General features: G+C 42.9%; 1 protein-coding gene and 1 long non-coding RNA gene across 2 annotated transcripts in view; one reads left to right on the top strand and one right to left on the bottom strand.

Annotated features, from left to right (window-relative positions):
* The window catches only part of Lrmda (leucine rich melanocyte differentiation associated), a gene marked incomplete at its 3' end in the record, with an annotated part of 791,991 nt that overhangs the window by 590,348 nt on the left and 181,734 nt on the right, over nucleotides 1-19,909 (top strand). The window lies entirely within an intron of this gene.
* Nucleotides 10,716-13,016, bottom strand: LOC126491354 (uncharacterized). Its single transcript, XR_007589380.1, has 3 exons — nucleotides 12,827-13,016; nucleotides 11,620-11,839; nucleotides 10,716-11,076 (listed from the first exon to the last, which is right to left on the bottom strand). It is a non-coding gene; the product is annotated as an uncharacterized lncRNA (long non-coding RNA).

The following is a 19,909-nucleotide window of genomic DNA, read 5'->3' as shown; positions in this document are numbered from 1 at the left end:
ACAGACCCACAGGGATGAAGGCAAACAACTATGGGCTGGAGCCTCTAAAACCTTGAGTCAAACTAAAGCTTGTCTTCTTCCAGCTGCTTTATCTCAGGTATTTGAACACAGCCATTATCAAAGCTGATGCTTGAGAAGAAAAAGGAAATCCTGATAACAAAATATCTAAGTCAAGGCTGGGAGTGGCTACCCAGTGTCTTCACCTGCTCTTTCCTTTTCTCAGAAATACACTCAGTATCCTTTGCCATCATCAATCCTTCAAACTCCTAGTCAGGTTTTGTTTTCTAGGACTCTCTTCCCAAAGTTGGAGCTTCTGTAATTCTCTTGACTTAGTCTGTTATAAACTGTAATATATATGTATACATATAGGAATATATTTCTTATATATATATTACAAAACACAAATATATATTCTATATACTAGAAAATACAATACAGTTTGTAACAGACTAAATATGTATATATACATACATATATCTTTATCTATATTATATGTATGTATATATATTCACATGGAGGTCTGGAAAGGTTTCTAATCTTGCCCATGAGCCAGGCTTAGCTTCTACACTAGACTTATCATTTCTCATCTTTACCCTGAGAGGACAGCTTTTCTCTTTGTGGCCTGTCATTAGGGAAGACCCCCATTCTCCAGGCCTCTGTTCTCCCACAGCCAAGCTTCTGAAAATATATGTACAAGACAATGGCCAGCTTTGGTCCAGAGGGAGACTGCAATTTATTTGGATGCTTGCTAGAGGTCATCCCACAAGGCCAGTGTCCCCATATCAGCTTTGTCTCAGGAGCTGACTCATGTTTTCTGTCTAAATCATAGTGAGTTACCCATTATAAACACCTTGTAAAACTCAAAAGGCTTTATGGATGCTAGTAGCTACTGCAGCGGTGATTTACTGGCAATTGCAGGCTGATGTGTGGATGAGTGTGCCCAGGGCACCATTTGTCCCTTCTCCGTGAGTCAGAGCAGAGAATAGCTGTGATCTGGAAGGCAAATTCACCTTCCAGAGGCCTGTGGCATGTCAGAGTCTGCTTGTGTTTTAAATGAGCAGGTGAGTATTTTCGTTCTTCAGGTTGGGTGGGTCTTCACACCGTGTCACCTCCATCTGAGAATCCTAGGTGGGAAGCATGCTTGGAGCAGCCAGTTCACTTTCTCTAGTTCCAGTAAGGTCTTCCTTAAGAGAGAGGGAAATAGAAAGCAAAGAGAAAATGTCTGGACTGGTCCGGGTGGTTCTCCTATGCTTCCCAGTGTCCACACCAGATTTTTACATATGTCTCTGTTTGTAGTATTCACACTTAACCCCTCTGTCTCTCTTTCTCCCTCCTTCCCCCAACCTCCCAACTGAAAGTATTACCAGTTGATTGCCTGTGTGTTGTATGTGTTCATATGAGGTCAGATAACCACGGATCATACATTATGGAAGATACATATTTTTTAGAAGACACTAGGTTTAGTTTTTCACTTTCTTTTTAACCCTTCTAATGGCCTAAGGTGGGACCAGTGACAGCTCATCTCTACAAGGGTTATTCTGCAGTTTTAAATTTGAAAGGACTATGCACAACTTAGAATTAAGTTTGTAGTTTATCTGAAGGGGAAATGCCCGTATGTACAATACGTATGTATAAATACATATGTGGTTACCAGATGAGCACATTTTATTTGCATTTTCTGTGTGCATATGCATGCATGTTGTATGATATGCTACACTATACTTCACTTCTTATATTCTAAACAGTTGCACCAGTTTTATTCTCAGCCATCAAAGCATAAAGATGTATGCCTGCTATCATTAGCTCCTTGCCCAAGAACTTAGGGTGGGACAGGCAAGAGGGAGGCAGCTTGTGCATCACCATGTCTCAAAGAAAACCTATTCCGGCATTTCCCATTAGGTGTTTATTGCTTACCTGGAATTGATTTGGCAAGCATGTGTTAGGAGGTTACAGGGAACAAAAAATAAATGAGATCAAATTTCGCAGAAATCAGAGAAATGTAAATTGGTATGAGAATAAATGATCACTTTGTGCTTACCAGACTGGAATAATTACAAAAGTGGACCATGGAAAAGCATTATAGATATTGTGGGGGGTCCGTGCTGGGCTGGATGAAGCAGCAATTCCAGAGTGCAGCCTGGCTTCACTGAGTTGAATTAATATACTCATACCCCCTGACCCAGCAATTCCACTCCAAGATATATAGCCCAATGAAATTCCTACATAGGTCCGTGAGGAGGTGTGTATGAGGGTTTTCATTAAAGGATTATTTGTAGTGCTGGAAAGCTGAAGGCCACCTTGAGTAGAAGGAAACACGGGAGACTGGGGAGGAAATGTGGTGGGTGCCTTGAGCCCAGCACAGCCGTTTGTAGGGAGGTTCTGGTGGGCGCATGTTGCCATGGGCTTCATTGTATTGATTATATTTTCCTTATTTCTGATATTCTGGCCTCTGGGACTTGGTTGATCAGGGAAAGGCTGTCGTCCCAGAGCTAGGTAATTCTAGGATATTGCAAATAAGTTACCCAGGAATGTGCATTTCAAACACAGACCAACCAGCGAGGATTCCATCCAGTTCTAGGGGACATATTCCTCTATGCCAACCCTCCCAGGGGTACCCCCGACACCCCAAAGCTCACTGACATGATTCAAACTGCTCAGTCCCAGGCCTATTTACATAACCTTACATTTTTTTAAAACTGATTTCTGCACAAACCACAGCAAAGTCTCTACCCTCTCTGTCCCTTACCTACCTTGGTGCTTCCCTGGGTGATCTAGCATAGCCTAGCATGCCCCGTCCTTTCCATAGCTGCGAGTCCTGAACTTCTCAGTGGCTGCCATGCCCCCCTCCTGTTCTGTTGGGTTCACTATACTTTAACAATAATAAAACTTTTATTTTATAACATGGGTGCAAAACAGATCACTTGATTTTAAAACTAAGAAATGGAACACACAGCGCTTTACATATATCAAAACTCACAGAAATGGGGAAAGGGAAGTGACTTAGTGGTGAAGAGCACTTGCTGGTCTTGCAGAGGATCATAGCTTTGTTCCCAGTACCCATGCACTGCAGTTCACAACCACTTGTGACTCCAGTTCCAGGGAAGCTGACATCCCCTTCTGGCCTCTGTGGACACTGCCCTTGGTAACAAACACACATGCTCATAAATAAAAAATAATAAAAATTTTTAAAAAATCATAGAAACCAAGCCAAAAGCATCATTTTCAAGGATTCATTTTAATATCAGAGTAGGCCTGGAGGTTGGGAAGTGGGAAGTAAAGGAAAAACAAACAAACAAACAAATAATTAAAAGAGGTTAAGGAAAATAACTGAAAGCCCTCCCTGGATCCCTTGGAATCAAGGCCTCGGATGTGGAGAGCTGCCAGCCAGGCTGAGTGACACAGCACTTGGCCCAGGGCTTCCTCCAGTGGCCTGTGCCTTTCTAAACCTGCGGTAGGCAAGAGCCCATCAGTAGGCTGCAGGCTCTCAGACAGCCTGCCATTTTATTTTATCCATTTCTTCACTACTTCCTAAAGTCTAGTAATGGAATATTGCTCAGTTTTTTTATTTATTTTATTGTTTGGGACCAGGGGTTGATGTCAGACATCTTCCTTAATCACTCCCTTACCTTGTGCATTGAGCCTATTCTCTCACTGAGTCTGAAAGTCAGCAGCCCAGCAGGACGGTCTGGCCAGCTCCAGGATCTCCCTAGCTCTGTATCCACAGCCCTGGGCTTGCATAGACGCATGCCTGGCTTGCACATGGGTGCTGGGCATCCAAGTTCAAGTCCCTTTGCTTGCACAGCGAGCACTTTGCTGACTGATTCATCTCCTGCCTAGGGCTGTTTTTTTTTTTTTTAAATGTTTACCTAATAAGTTCCTCAGATTAAATAAAGTCAGGTGTGGGATGTTCTGTGTTTGTTTTTGGGACCCGTCCATCTAGTGTACACTGGAAAATGAAAGACAATATATTTCATGGGTCAAAGAAGTGGACTGGACATTGTTTCCTGACCTCGTCTGAGAACATGGCACCCTCCCTGGTAACACCTGCTAACGGAGCACTTCAGCCGGCCTCGAGTCACTGAACACTGAGCCATTCTGCCTGATAGAGAGAGGACTTGGGTGTGCTAGGCTGTCAAGTCGAGGGAAGACAACTGTTCAAAGAGACGGGAAAAGCAGGGGTTGATGGGGCAGGAGCCCTTCTTTTAGACATCGCCTGCTTTCTTTGAATTGCGACGGTTCAGCTCATTAGGAATCATGTGTTTTGTCAAACCTGCAAAAACTAGATTCAAGACACTGGTTTTAATGTTTTATTATATTTTATTTATTTGTTTGTTTGTTATGCCGTGTGATTCCTGGGGATTGAATTCGGGTCATCAGGCTTGGAGGCAGGGCCCTTCACCTACTAAGCCATTTTATTGGCTCTTTTTATTTGTGTGTGTGTGTGTGTGTGTGTGTGTGTGTGTGTGTTCATGCCACATTATGCCTGTGAAGGTCAGAGAGTAACTTTCAGAAGTCGGTTCTCTCCTTTAGTTTTGTTGAGAGATGGTCTCCTTGGTGTTGCCCTGGTGGACACCACAGGCTAGTGACTGCTCATGAGATTCTCATGCTGCCCCTCCCATCTCACTGCGGGACTCTGAGACCAAAGATGCAGTCACCACATACGGCTTTTCCACTTGGTTTCCTGGAACTAAACTCAAATCCTTAGCCACCACAGCAAGGGCTTTTTTTTTTTCCCTACTGAGCCATCTCATTGGCTAAAAAGAACTTTTAAAAAAATCACTGTGACCTTTGGCAAGTCCTATGATTCTTTCAGTTTGGTTTCCTTCTCAGAAGAATGTAAGCTGCATTTAATCTCACAGGTTTAGGGTGAAGGTTAGAAATATATACAAGGTACTGGCTGGCCCATAATAACAACTTAGTAAAAAGCTGTCCTTGGCAGCATCTGAGGAATTAGTATCTCCCTTCCACCTTTTATGAGACTTCGCCGGCCTTCTTTACTCCTAACTAACAAACAGGGAAGTGTCTTTGTCAAGGTCACAGTTTATCACTAGCAGAGCTGGGACCCGAATCTACTTTACCTGGTCTTGGCTCAACGTCATTTTCATTACACTAGACCAAGGATCCTTCAGCCTATTGCATGCTGAAGGGAATTCATCCAGAGCCCTTGCAGAGCAGTGAATGGACTTCTTCACTGCAGCCTTGCAGAGGCCACCAGGTGCCACCAGGATTGCTGTATCCATTGTGCTCTGTATCCTTGTTAATAACCTAGGGAAGGTTGTAAAGAATATGCTAATTAAATCTGTATATGTCCCTAAATGGAGAGGTATTATAAACCTTACCAATGACAGAGATGTGACATAAAGGGACCTGGAGCTGTCAGGCATATGGACAGGAAATCGCTAGATGAGAGGCAGCTGCAGTAAATGCATCCTAATACATCTGGGGACGAATAATCTGAAACACAGATATTCAATGGGAGGAAGATATTTGGAAAGCAGTAGATGCTGAAGGGGACCTGAGGGACAGTGGACAACAAATTAGATGTGGGTTTTCATTGTGTTAGGCCCACAGAAATTGGTAATGCAATCTCGGGCTGTGTTTTCCTCCAGTCCCCTGGAGCAGCTGGGAGGAGTGAGCCTCGTTCGCCAGCCAAGATCAAGTCTGTTTGTCCCACTCACTCCTGAAAAAATGGCCTGATTGGGACTGTGTTGGAAGTGGGGGTCACTTATCTGCTTTATGGTTCTAGCTTATAGGAGTGGCAAGGTTTTCTGTTCTCTAAGTCCTCGGGATACCCCATGTTCTTAAAGAGAGGTTTGCTGTCCAGCCTCGAACTTCCATGCTAGGGACTATGGTGGTGGTTGGCTTTGTGAGGTTTCTGGAGATGTCCAAAGGAGAACAGTCCTTCCTGCGAGGACCAAACATTGAGCATCTCTCCTAGCAATCCTGAATCCCTTCTTCCCATGTTTTTCTTGGTAAGGAAAAGTTCACCTGAAGACACCCTGTCCGTGAACAAAAGGTTCAGGCCAGTGAGACTGTCTGGAGAATAACAAAACCAAGAGCAAAATAACAAGCAGACACTACAATAGTGTGGATGATCCAAAACAGCATCTGAAATTGTCCTCCAGCCATTTCATTCACACACATGTACATGTTCCTGTCAAACACACACAAAACACAAACACATGCATGCATGAACACACATACACACATGCACACATACATTCATGCGCACATGCACACACATACATGCACACATGTTTATATATACACGCGCATGCATCCACACATGCACACACATACATGCACACATGTTTATATATACAATTGCACGCACACAAGTACATACATATGCATGCATACACACACATACACACACGCACACATACATTTGCACACACATACATGCACACATATGTTTATACACACACACACACGAGTGCACACACATGCATGCCACACAAAAGAGTGTGTGTGGTAGGGGAGGGTTGGAGGTTGTCCTTGACGTTTTGGAATGTCTTTTCTGACCAGGCCCCTTTTCTAGAGCCCTCCTTTGCAGGAGACGCCTGCAGGGAAGGGGAGGCTTAATAGGCACCCTCCAAACTGTTAGAAAGGAGATTTGCTTTGCCTCACCCATTCTAACTTTTTCCCCAGAGGCTGCTTCACAATTCGGGAAACCCTCCATGGGCTTCTTGGGAGTGACTCTGTTGATGGGGCTGGTAGAAATCAAAAGCTGTTTGCAAGGCAGAGAAATTGCTCAACCCCTTTCTTCTACAAGTTCTGATGTCTTCCAGTTACAATGGCCCTCCTTGCACTGTCAGGGCTTGAATTTAGAGCTGTTTAGCTCAGGCCATGGTCCCAGGACAATTACAAACAAGTGACCAAGCTGGAAGTTGTTCCTTGAACATTTCTGAGCATTTGAGTACTTTCCCTTCCTACTACGTGACCATGTGCCTATGCGTTTGTATGGGGTGGAAGAGTGAAGGCAGCCTGTGCCTTCTGGCACCCAGGGGCCTAGATAGAAAGGCATCTCTGTGGAAGAACCTGCCCTTTCAGTCCTCTTGGGTCATGGATATAAATGGGTGGCAGCTGCCAGCAGAGTGATTTAGGAGTGACCCTCCCAGCCAAGGGAAGCCAGGCACATTCTGGAATTGCAGACCGGGGTATACAGACAGTTTAGTATATTTAGCAAATGAGATTGCAAGGCACAGGGAAAAAAGGCTGAGTGGGAGGAGAGGAAGAACATTCTCTGGCCAGAAACTTGCTGAACTTTGAGGCCAGGACCGGAGGCTTTGCAGAGGTGGAGAGAGACGTTCCTTGGCTTGTCCTAGACAAATAAATCATGGCCGGAGAGCTCAACCAAAGGCCAATTATGTGGAGTGTTTTCTTGGAAAATCCTCTCGCAGGCTGTGTAAATCACCTCTAGCATTGGAGGACATGCAGATCAGCCTGGGGATGGGGTAAAGTGGCATACCAGTGCACCCCATTGTCAGGTGGAGGAACTGCATGGGGATGATGGTTCAGGCAAGGGCTTAGACAGTCTTGGATACCAACTGTCTCTTCTGGGAAGCCATACAGAGCAAAGACATGTCTCATGCTGGGCCTATAGGCCTGAGGACACTGATCAGGCTTTTACCTATACTTGCTTTGTGACCTTAGGATCATCCACAGAGAGGGTACTGCACTGTCTGAGGTTGCTCTAGATGCTGGTGTCTAATGTATTATCTTCTTGGTCTCTGGTGGAAAGAGGGCGTTGCTGCCCACACTCTAGGTGGGTGAGTGTTCAAAAGGAGTCACAGAACTCACAGATGACCCACAAAGTTTGGTCACACAGAATCATTTTTGGACACTGTTTGGGTCTCTGAAAGCCACTGCAGAGAGAAGTGGAGACTGTGACTATATAGAGAAAAGAAATTGTGGGGATTGCCAGAAGGTTCAGGTTTGCTATATGAAAGGCTTCGTGTGGGAGGAAGCATCAGGGCCTACGGCCTTACTGTGCAGACCAGAAAAAAACAAAACAAAACAAACAACTCATTGACTCAGAAAACCCCATTGGCTCAGAGGTCCCAAAGGAAAGACAAACCTTCTGTTATTATACTCTTACTCAATGACACCACCTTTGGTTGCCTTCATATTTGAAAATGTATCAAGAGCAGTTGATACGCAGTGGCTCCTAAGCTTGGTAGACAAAGGGCTGATCTGCTGCTGCCGTGCTGTGGCAGAGCCTGGTGACAGTCGAATCTCAACAGTCAGGACAGGACATGTTATTCTCCCCATTCCTTCTCCATTTTCTGTCTCCAGAACAGGAAGTGGTGGCTGTAGGAACAGAGCAAGGGACATTCTCTCCCTGAAGGAGCTACCTGCTCTTTGAAGAGCTTTGTATTTTGAATTCAGAAGGGAGTCCATTAGAATTTGTCTGCTCTTTGGAAAAACTTTATCTTGAGATTTGAGGGTAGGACTTTAATAAGCCGTAAGGCCCCAAGGGAAAATCATAGGCGTTAGAAGCAATAAAACAAAATCTGAATGGATAGCCAGGAAGGGGGAGGCTTGGATCTTAAAAAGTGGGGGAGGGGATGTCTGGGAAGCACACACTTTGTTTCTTAATTACTTAAGATGGTCAGTCAGTTGGTGCCTTGTGAATCTATTATTGGTGAGCTTGTGTAAACCTTTTAGGAATGTACTGGTCATTTCAAAGTCAGTAAAATAATTCTTCCATCATCTTAAAATATACTCCTTCACTTAATCGTCAAGAGTCTTTTCTTTCCTCCCACATCCGAGAACCTGATGTTCAACTGTTTCCTGTTTGTGAGTCTATTGATTCTGGTAGGATCCGTTCCCCGTCTCAGTCTGCTATTTTGGTAGGATCCGTTCTCCATCTTTGGCTCTCTTTCTAGACAGCAGCCTGCCCAGTTCTTCTCAATGAAGGTGCAGAACACAATGCTTCTCCTTGCCCCATGAGTGATTTGAAATGTCCCAAATGTTTAGTGTTTGTTTTTTAGATATCAATGAGCAACAGAGAGAGGCAGTAGGTGAAAAGCCACGTCCCATGTCAAGCTTTGTACAGAATTATAGGGCAATCTTATGAGATACAATAAGTGTTATGCTATGCTCTGACACTCAGAGGGTGGTATTTGTCTACAATCTGTTTCAGACTGAGAATTTCAAGACTTATCCACATCCCCACGGTTGCTACCAGTGGTAGAGCCAGGTTCCGAACCCAGGTCTGTCTGACTGCACAGTCTACATTCTTTCTACTGTGCAGGAGTTCTTATACGGCTTGATCAAATATGGAAACAGGGCATGGAAAGCAAATGTGAGCAGGAGGTGGAGAAGAGCTGCTGGATAGACTGACCAGGTGGTAAAATGCTTGCTTGCAAGTGTCAGAGCATGAGTTCAATTCCCTGCAACTGAGGTGATGGGCTTGATGGGGTGTGCTTGTAATCCAAACTCTGGGACATGTTGGCCTGGAAGCCTAGCTGACTTGGTGAATTCCAGGCTAATGAGTGACTCTGTATCAAAAACATAAATGGAAAAACAAAAACAAAAACAAAGATAGACAGTACCAGAGGAACACATCTGAGATTACCATCTGGCTTCTACATTCACCTGTGAAACAACACACATGTGAGGATACAAATATGTTGTACAGAAAGAATGAGTTAGAAATCTTAAATACGTTTGTAAAAAACTTAGAGATTTCTAGACTTTATAGTAAAACATGTCAGATAATCAAATAGGGAGTTCCTGAAATTCCTGGAATCCTTAGCAGCCATGTCGTTGGGGGTGTCAGAGCTGTGGGCATGCGTTGTCAGTTGTGACTCCAGTTCCAAACATGGAATGGTGGAGTTAACCCAAAATGCCCGCCCTCCCACTCATGCCTGTGATGTTTGGAGGCAACAGTTCCCCATAAACCCATTAGCTCAGCACTCCCAGCCGGAGCCCTTTTCTTTCTCAGCCGCTGGATGTGGGTTCTCCACTCTGCTTTGAGCCAGTCGGCTTTGTGTCTATGAAAACCACCGTTGCCTGTCTCCCATCTTTCATCACCTCAATGAGGGCAGCTAATGTTTAAAAGTAGAGAATAGGGAATGGAATGATGGATAAATTATAAGTTTGGGGATATGAGAAGTCAAACTGTGTAAATATGTATTTTAAACCACAAACAGAATGTTAATGCGTCTTTCCCATTAACTCGCTAACTGAAATTACAGAGTGTAATGTGAGCCAACGCCCACGGCTTGGTTATGATGTTTTCAGATTTAGAACAGCAAATGATAAATGTCCTTCCTTCAGACAAAGGAGCAATTGGCACTGCTTCTCGGTGTAGTCTCTAGCGGGATGGGTAATGAAAAAGAAACTGAGTACTCAGGAAAAGGGGTCATGAGACACCTGTGGGTGTTCTCCTAAGTTTGTCTGAGTATTGGGGGATAGAAGAGGATTTAGGATGGTCTGTCCAGGCAGTGAGGACCTAGGCAAGGTAAGGACCCAGGCATGGTGGCTTGGAATGCCTTCCTGCTTTAGAGTGGGTGTGTTTTCTTAAGCACTAACACCATGTTGCTTGGCTTTGTGAACAGCTAAAGAGAAACAGGTCTCTGTGGATAGGTTTGGTGTGGGGAGGAGTGGTTTATTTAGCAGCCCATGTCATTGGGATGTGGCTTACGGGCAGCAGAATAGCACAGACAAAAGGATGTGGAGAAATTGGAATCTCTGTGCCCTGTTTGTTGGAATGTAAAAGTTGGTAGAAATCAAACGGAAATTTAAAAATAGGGTTTTTATATGAGACAGAAATTCCACTTCTGGATACATCAAACTGGTAAAATCGGGGAAGAAAGGGGGAATTTCCATGCAACCGTGTTCACTGCCGCATTTTCACAGTCGTCAAATGGTGGCAGCAACCCAAGTGTCCACTGACAGATGAGACGATGACTAACGCATGGGGTAGACACTCCCTGGAACATCACTCAGTATGCGAAAGAAAGGACATTTTGACACAGCTTCAAGATTGTTGAGCCCCGATGTGCCATGTGCAGCCACACAGCCAGAGAATGACAGATGCACCGTGAATCCACCTTCTGGAGGGACCTGCAATAGTCAGAGTCATAGAGACAGAAGGTGGAAGGGTGGCTTCAAAGTTGCAGAAGAGAAGGAACTAATAATGATTTGTTTCGCAGGTATAGCATGACAATTTTGGAAGAAGAAAAGAATTCTGGGGGGTCATTGGACAATAGTGTAAATGCACTTGGTGCTACTGAATTACAGAATTACAATGATGGTCGAGATAGTGTATTTTGTGTTTTGTTTATTATGCTATAATTAAACTTTTAGAAAAGAGAGAGTCAAGAGAAAAGGGAGATTAAGAACCATGGCCTTGCGTGGGATGGAGACCTGCAATTAAGTTCTGTCATGGTCACTTACAAACTAAGAATTATAGGTAATCAATTTATACTAATCCCTCAGACTTCAGGAAGTGCTGAACATAGTCCTCTTTCTTAGGGGTGTGCCATGGGCTTGAATAGAATTGTGTGTGCTGAGCTTTTAGTTCCTGCCTTGTAGACAGCCATGGCATAAAGGAGATGCGGACTGGCATTCGTTCTCTCCGTATCCTCTACCCCTCAGAGACTATACCTTAGTTGATGCTGTCTCCAGAGGGTAGAGTCCATATCAGAAGCCTTCCCTTGTATGTACCCATCTTTCCTATTCAGCAATGCCAAGCCACATGCCTCATCCCTGTCAGAAAAGTCACTGTTGCTCCCAGCTCGCGGTGGTCACTGGAGGAATCTAGCATCTGTCCCATTCGCTCTCATTCTCCTCTCACTCATCAGCAAGCTTCTGCCGAGCCTTCCATCTGGAAAACAGGACGCAAAGACTTGTTCGTTTCTCGCTCTAGGTAGAGAATAGTCCAGCTGACGTCTGTATTTTTCCTTCGAGATGTGTCCTCGTAGCTGGCTGTGCATCTGTCTGTGTGAAGACCCACCCTTTCCCACACTGGTGACAGTTCTTTGACATTTGGCATTGCTTGTGTGAGTAGCTCGTCTTTTTCCTGTTTCACTTCTTTGTGTCAACCCAAAGAAACCAAACACTAGGCACATGTGAGTGATGTCCATGCCCACCTTGATCCTCAGGATGTGACTTCTTCGGAAGAAGGGTTTTTGCAGGTGTAACCGAGTTGAGCTAGAGGAGCGGGCCATCTTAAATCAGATAGGCTCTAAACGCAACACGTTGCATCTTATTAAGAGAAAGGAGAGATATTTGGGTCTAGAAAGGAGAGCTTCCTGCCTGGCGTCATGCCACAATTAAAAGGAAGACCTGGAAACACCAGAATCTGATACAAGCAAGGCGTGATCCCTCCCTGTCTCATCAGGGAGACCACGGCCACACTCACACCAGACTCCAATCTTACATGGTTTCACGAAAGAAACGTTCCATATGCACACGTTTACATATGCACTCATGTTGTAGAATGTTATTTTAAGGTGTGTTATTTTTGTTTATGCTCTGGAACATTTGTGTAATAATACAAAGATGTGTTTGATTAAATAAAATTCACTTGCAGTCAGGAGGCCTCGTCAGAAACCAGCTGACAGGAAGTTGTAGGGAGGAGCCAGGTGGAGAAGGGTTTTTAAAAAGGGGCAAGAAGAAGCAGGAGAATTTTTTGGTTTCTCCTTCTTCATGAAGATCCACTCCTTTGAGTACATCCCTGTATTTCAGTAAGTTCCCTGCATGTCTTTGCTGAAGGAACCTAGATGGGGCGTCCTGGAGCTGAGACCTTCGCTGTCATCTGAACGTTGTGGCTGAGTCGTGGCCCAAGCACCACACAGAGGGAATCACTTACCTGTGCTCCTCTCTTTGCAGGCAACACCGATGAGTAATCCCAGCGTCCCTCTTTGATATAAACTTCCCCTTCCCACTTCCTTCGTCTCCAGACTTTACCTCTCCCTGGCTGCCAACACATCCTCAGCCTGCCTAGGCTCAGAGCCAAGAAATCCTAGTTTTTTTCAGGAGTGCAGTGTTGCCATTTCTGGGGCCTGTGGCACAGGCTGACTGAATGCAAGCTGCCTGAAGGTTAAAAGGTGACCTTGGTCAATGTTTAGCTAATGTTCTCTTCAATAATTTCCCCTGGTTAATCAATCATGGGGCAAATGGGCTGGGGACATTCATACCCTGCAGGTAAACTAGAATGGTTAGAACTGGCACTCCCAAACTTGCTGTTCAGTGTGCAAAGCTATGCAGCATGCCGCCTGCTCAACCCAGCTTTCTGGCTCTTGGATCCTCATGCCCAACATTAATTAGTCAGAAAAGGGCTCTGATACTTAAAGACACCCATTATCTCCATCTCAAGGGACCTCATGCCCAATCTTTGCCTCTCCTCCCATAACCCTGCCACTCCCAAACAGTGTGTTCAGGCTCCCAAGAAAGCCATGGAAGATGCTAAATGTTTGAAGGCCGCACAGCAACATGGAATATTTGACAGATGCTGTCAGTACTAGATCATGCTAGTGCATGTCTCAACAAAGCAGGTTTTTCTGAGTTTTGTTTGTTTATTTTTGGTAGAGTTTTGGACAAACAGAAAGGATAATAGAAAATCCATATGGAACAAGAAATGCAGACGTCCCTGCCTGCCAGTGTGTGTTACGTATGTCAGGGATGTTGTGTATGGCCCAGCAAGTATACATGTCCCTTAGTAAATAACTATAAGCCGTGAAGAATAGAATGAGAGGGGTTCCTCCAAATTATGCTTCTTATTTTGTGTCAAGTGGCCGTTAAGTTGCTATGATATAATTGTTTATTCATTTGTTTGGTGTAATGAAGTTGTTGGGAATTGGGGCCTCTCTTCTCTTCGTGAATACTGAGAGATTCTTAGGGAATCTTTAGTTGAAAAAGTTAGTGAGACTTTGTTATCGCCCAAACCAGGACCCTCCTAACTCTACCTCTATTCTGCCTCCAGCCAGCAATGTTCCCTTCTAGACAAACTAAGGCCTGTTCCTGTGTATTGTGTTGAAGATAGGCAATACAATACCATCACCTCTTTCTTTCCCTGGATGAGGTTTCATTCATTCATTCAAAGAAAAAAAGAGTCTGGCCAAGGGTCTCACCACGTCTACCTTGGCCATGCTGCTCCCTGTTTAGGCTTCTCTCCATCTGTCTAGTTCTCGGTCAGACTCTCCCTTCTCCCTTCGTGATGTTACTGGCCTCACCCCTCCCTGTACCATTCTCATTGTGCCGTATCCTCACAACATGGCTTCCTTCCTTCTTCTCGTGTTATATTCCTGGCTGCCACACTCAGAGGCATTGGCAAGCTCTAAAGAGCCCCCCAGACATATACCTTCATTGTCACCACAGTGGTCTGGGGAGCACTCATTCCCCACTTGGTGCCTTTTCTCCTGCTGGACCATGTTCTGATGACATGGCTGCATCTTCTCCAGAATGGGACTGACAATGATTTTTCACCTTTAACCTCCTGGTTCTATAGAGCTATTTGGGGTCCTCTGTTTCCAACTTGCATTCAACCCCCAAATTCTCAGAGGTCTTTGAGGCCACAGTATACATTCATCAACATGTTTGTACCCTCTGCAGTACCTGTTATCATAGTGGTAGATATATGTTAGAGGTAAACAAAACTTTATAGAACATGCAGTCTGGGACTTGGTCCCCCTGGAGCTCTACTCATGTGACAGGAACTAAGGATATCTGATTCCAGGCATGGTCTTGGTTTTCAGTCTAGGCTTCCCTGCAATTTCCTGTGGGGGACAGCTTGGAACTCACAGCATACATTTGTGTGAACTTTAATAGTGCTGGGATTACAGGTGTGAGCCACAACACATAAGAATAGGTCTTTGATAAGCTTGGCCTCTGAGATAAAGTGGAACCTAATATTTCACTCCTTGTGAAACAGAGACTCTTTCCTCGAACTTGTATTTAATAGATAAGCTAGAAAATAAATACAAAGAGAATTAAACTTAGATGTAATAAACCTACTTGTATTTTAAGATATCAACTGATATAATTATATATGTGAAATATATATATATATACATATATATTTATGAAATAAAGACAGGATTCTGTTTTACATACTACTTTTTAATGCCCTCTTATAGCTCAGGAACATTGCTAAGGGAATAAATGAATTGAATAAAAATTCCATATTTTATCTTGTACATTATGTTAGTGTTCATCATTGCTTACTTTTAATATTGAAAATACATATTACATCATCATTCCAGGAAACTGTCTGTGTCAGTATTGCTCAGAGTTGTGCATGGTCTGGTGCCAGTCTGAAGATGAACACAGGTCTACGAGCTAAGTTTAGAAATCATGAGTAAGCACCCAGACCTTTTTATAAATGTAGCACTCTTAGCTCATTTTAGATGCTCTTTGTGATATAGAATCGTTACATGCCCTGTTAAAATCAGTCTGTAGTTCACATTTAACAGGCTTCCACTTCCTGAAACTCACCATACCCAGGATGGCAGACCTAGTCCTCTTACACTGAGACTCAGAATACACAGGAGAACTGACCAGTCCTCTTACACAGAGACTCACCATACCCGGGAGGACTAACCTAGGTCTCTTACACTAAGGTTCACCATACCCAGGAGGACAGATCTAGTCTCTTACACTGGCTTATTCACATAGATGGTTTCTTTCCAGAACAGTGCCAAGGATAAAAGTAGACATGATTTATCAAAGCCAATTAAAGGAGTAATTTGTGTGCAATGTGGATGAGAATGGTCCTCTAGGCACATATGTTTGGACATTTGGTCCCAAGTTGGTGGAAATGTTTGGGAAGGATTGGAGGCGTCATCTTGTTGAAGAAGGTGTGTCACTGGGGTGCTCTGAGGTTTCCTAAAGAGGCACACCATTTCCAGCCCTACTCCTGCATTCTACCTGAGGCAAAGTGTGAGCTCTCACTGCTCTACTGCCAAACCTTTGTCCTGCTGGCATGGACTCTCCACACGCCAAATTCAATGCTTTATTTTATAAGCTGCATCAGTCATGGTATTTGTCACAGCAACAAAAAAAATAAATAAGACATGCAGTAATATTTACATGTTGGTAAACAATTTGCATCATTCTATTTTAGTAAGCAATTTGCATAATAATAAACCCTTTTTAGCATACAGTTTCATGAGGCTGGATAAATATGTAAGATATGATAATTACCATAGCAATCAGGATAAAGAACGACCATTATCCCCACAAATAAGCTCTTGCCTTTGTAGTCATCTGACCTCACCATCCTTGTATTCTTGGCAATGGAGATTCAGTCTTTGTCTCAGACACTGTTTGGAATTAGAATTTTGTTTTACCTGTCACCATGCACATGACGTGTATTGTTGCATGTTTCTGTAGCTCATCTCCTCCCCCCTTTTTTGACTTGTTCAACACTAAAATTTTTTTTTAATATTTATTTATTTATTATGTATACAATATTCTGTCTGCATGTATGCCTGCAGGCCAGAAGAGGGCACCAGATCTCATTACAGATGGTTGTGAGCCACCATGTAGTTGCTGGGAATTGAACTCAGGACCTTTGGAAGAGCAGGCAATGCTCTTAACCACTGAGCCATCTCTCCAGCCCCAACTCTAAAAATTTTGTATTTGTTTTTGTTTTAGTAATAAAATTTTTACCATCAAAGCAAATGATTTCACTGTATGATTAGATCTGCTCGTCCATTCATAAGATGAGGGGTCCTCTGGGCTGTTTGTAGATTCCTGTGACTTCATTAAATTGCTGTAATGGTGTGTAGAGTCCTTAAGTGGACACGTCACTTGTGTACCAACATGTTTATATCTCTTCGGGGTGATTATCTGAAAGTGGAATTGAGTCTCATGGTAAGTACATACTTCCTGGTATGAGTGGCTCTGTTGTTTTCCTTTTCTTTTCTTTATTCCTTTCTTTTGTTTTTTTGTTTGTTTGTTTGTTTTTGGTTTTGTTTTTCAAGACAAGTTTTCCTGACTGTCCTGGAACTTGTTCTGTAGACTAGGCTAACCTCAAACTCAGAGATCTGCCTGTCTCAGTATCCTGAGTACTGGAATTAACGTATGGGCCACCAGCATATGACTAAACCATTTTTTATTGCTTCCAGCAAAATATGAAAATTATAATCATTTTGTCTATTTTCCATAACTTCATCAATATGTTATTGGTTTTTATTTTTATCTTTGATGTTCTGATAGGTTTGTTGGTAGTATCTCATTGTGGGTATAATTTTCATTTCCTTAATGTATGATATTAAACATCCTTTCAGTTGCTCATTTGCAATTCACATGTCTCCTTTGATAAAATTATATTCAAATCCTGTGCCAATTTAAAAAATTGAGTTTAGTTTCCTTATATTGAGTTTGAGATATAAAAAAGTCCAATTTATAATTCTTTTCTTCTGTACATCAACTTTTATTATTTTATCTAAGAAATCTTAGTTAACACATGATCACAAAAGTTTGGTCTCTCGTTCTTTGTTTGTTATTTTGTTTGTTCCCCCCCCCAATTTTGTGGTTCATCTTCATATTTAAGTCCACAGCCCATTTTTAGTTCCTACTCAGATATAGTACACAGTGGACATATATACTCGATGTAGGCCAATCTGTAGCAATATAGGTTTCTTATTTATTTTTCATTTGAATGTCAAATTATTTCAGTTTCCTTTGTTTAAGGAGATTTTACCTCTCCATTTAGTTTTACTCATTTATGAACCATCAGTTGGCTTTCTGTGCGTGGCGTCTGTCTCTCAACGCTCTGACCTGCTGTAGGGAGTGGATCCCTTCATCAGTAGCGTGCGGCCCAACTGCCATGCCACGTGCTTTGATTGATAGGATAGTCCTCTGATTTTGCACCAAAGTTTTTTGGATAATTCCTTTGTTTTCTCTCTACATTTTCAGATCGGCTTATCGACTCCTGTACATTGTTGGGAGAATTTTAATTGGGATTATATTGGATATGTGGCATGTTAGGGGAGAACTAATATCTATATGATTCTGAGTCCATGAAAATAAGTATCATTCTCCAGCCATTGACTCCATTTTAAATGCCACTCATCTGTGTTTTATAGTTTTCAGCACACAAATATTGCTCAAACTGTTAACCCTGTTTATAAGTATTTTATGTGTTTTGTAGCTTAGTAAATGGTATTGATTTATATATCAGTTGCTGATTTATGCATTATTAGTTTATACAAACATAATTGTTTCTTGTGACTTTATCAGTCTCACTTATTTCTGGGGGTGCTTCTGTGATCTGAGTTTTTTTTTAACAAATAGATAATCATATTAATTGGAGAAACAGCTTTCTTCTCTGCATCCCCCGTGTATGTTACATATTTCATCCCAGTGTCTTATTTTGCAGTTTAGAACCATGACACTTAGATGCCACCATTTTGCAGAACAATGTAGACCTTCAACAAGGGAAATGTTTTCTTGTTTCCATCTTGAAAGGAAAATGGAGTGTTATTACTAGGTATGAATTAGCTATAGGCTTAGGTTCCCGTAGACTCTCTTGCCCACTTCCTACCACCTCAGCATACCTCCTTGTATAATATGCGAATATCTTTCCCATCTTCAAGTTCTTTTTGTTTGGCTTCACTGAATTATAGCTAGGACTATCTGTATAACCATGAGTTTGGAAGGATCGATTGGAGCTGGTGACTCACCAAATGGTCCCTAACTGAAGGTCATGACTCCCCTTTCGCGGAAACTATCAGTAGTCAGTGGTTCATGCGGGAGCTATAGGACTGTATTGTCCCCGCCCCAATTCATGGCTGACTATTGACAGCCCTTGTCTTAAACAGGCCCAGTTCAGGTAACCAACGCTGCTAAGAATTCATGAGTATAATGATTATGTCGTATCTAAATCATGGTATTTAAATGTTTTTCTCCATATCTTCCAGTTTTCAGTTATCTTTTGTTCTTCCCTCTAAGGGCAGGGGACAGTATTGTTTGGGACTGAACATTCCTGCACAGTTCTTCTCAGCCACCCATCTCTTGTCTTCCACCATTCACAGTAGAGAGCCTCCTCTGATGAAAACCCATTCATTTATAGCATAAACATAGATATTTAGAAAGCAGTTTGATGCTATGTCAACTTAGCTAAACAGTGTTACTAAGTTCCCCCCAGGGTCCTCGACTTTTCTAGCCCTGAGGTTTTATCTGGGCTTCAAGTATCAGGTGTAGATTTCTTCCTGTGGTGTAGGTGCCATTGCGTACCCCATAATAGTCTTGCCACTGGTGCACAAGTTGACTTATCTTGCCTGATAGGTTGGTACTGTATGCAGCTCAGAGGGTTCACAGCTGGTTAAGCCCATCAATGCCCTTTCTCCCTCACCAGTCTACGTTGTACCTTCCAGCCGATTCCTTCACTTTTCCAGATCTCTGCTAAAATCTTACCTTCTCAGTGAACCCGACCCATTGTGAATCATGTCGCAAACTTTGCCAACTGTAAATCACAACAGTGGTCAAGAGTCTTCTACCTGGCTCTACATACTCTTTTTTTTTTAATCAGAACTTACCACTTTTTAAGAAACTTCATTTAATTTATTTATTACCCTTAGTACTTCTCCCTTGGCATCTGTTAGAATTCATTGGAAGATGTGTAAAGGCAGAGTTTATGCTACATTTTCTCCCATTAATGTATCCCACACTCTCATAACAAATCCAACTTTATTAGCAAATGATTATAAGAGTTTAAATAGTATTCCCTCCCCAAAACACAGCAACCTGGAAACTCTGAATGTGATTCTATTTCTCAAAAACATTTACACATACCATATAATAATGGAATTCAAGATGAAATCCTCCCAGACCAGGGCAGGCCCCAACTTCCTTGACAAATCCACAGAAGCAAAGAAGGGGAGCTTCTTGGAGCCCCAAGACAGGCAGACGGAAGCCATGTAGTTCAAATCCCAAGCATGCAGAACCT

Source organism: Alexandromys fortis, unplaced genomic scaffold (assembly GCF_014885135.2).
Source record: "Alexandromys fortis isolate MF-2015 unplaced genomic scaffold, M_Fortis_MF-2015_v1.1 scaffold_273, whole genome shotgun sequence".
In the NCBI taxonomy this organism is placed as follows: Eukaryota; Metazoa; Chordata; class Mammalia; order Rodentia; family Cricetidae; genus Alexandromys; species Alexandromys fortis.
The sequence above is the reverse complement of the archived record's forward strand: the minus strand, read 5'-3'. Positions and strand labels throughout refer to the sequence as shown.